Below are 1052 nucleotides of genomic sequence, written 5' to 3' on the forward strand. Positions count from 1 at the left end.
TAGTAATATATTTGTTAATTTAACCAATCTTATGTTTTTTAGAGAAATTAGAAAAGAGAAAAAATTATATAGCCTTTTATATTTGGCCACATATTTACTATTTCCTGTGCTCTTCTTTCTTTCCTGCATATCCAAATTATTGTCCAGCATAATTTCCTTTGGTATTTTTTGGAAGACAGGTCTGCTAGCAACAAATTCTCTCAGTTTTTGTCATCCGAAAATATCTTTATTTCAACTTCATCTTTAAAAGGCTAATTTCACTGGAAATAGAATAGATGTTTGACCTGTTTTTCTGTTTTCTTTCAGCGCCTTGAATATGTCATCCCACTACCCTCTTTTGTTTCTGAGAAGTCAGCCATTAATTGTACTTTTATTTCCCCCGTACAGGATGAGTCATTTTTCTCTGGCAGCCTTCTGAATTTTCTCTTTGTCCTTGGCTTTCAATAGTTTGGTTATGATGTATCTAAGTGTGGTTCTGTTTATTCTACTTGGGGTTTGTTGAGGTTCTTTGATCTGTAAGTTGTTATTTTGTTTGTTTGCTTGCTTGTTTTGCTTTTTTTTTTTTTTTTAAATCAGAGATTTGGGAAGTTTTTAGTCATTATTTCTTCAAATATTTTTTCACCTGTTTTCATTTTCTTCTCCTTCTGGGACTCCTGTTAACACATTTTGGAATTATTACCATTATTCCACAGTCTCTGATGCTCTGTTTATTTTTCTTCAATAATTTTTTACCTCTCTTCTTCAGGTTGGATAATTTCCATTGATCTGTCTTCTAGCTTACTGATTCTTCTACCATATAAAGTCTGCTGCTGAGTTTATCTAGTGAAATTTTTCATTTCAATTATTGTACTTTTAACTCTAGAATTTTGATTTTTAGTATTTTTATTTATTGAGATTGTCTACTTGTTTATTTTTTATTTTCATTCTTTAATTCTTTGAACATATTATATAATAGTTTTCTTAAAATTTTTATCTTCTACATTCAGAATCTGGACCCCACTCAGAATAAATTTCTGTTTACAGAAAGCTATCTTCTGATTTTATAATGGGTC

Source organism: Cynocephalus volans, chromosome 2, assembly GCF_027409185.1.
Source record: "Cynocephalus volans isolate mCynVol1 chromosome 2, mCynVol1.pri, whole genome shotgun sequence".
NCBI lineage: Eukaryota > Metazoa > Chordata > Mammalia > Dermoptera > Cynocephalidae > Cynocephalus > Cynocephalus volans.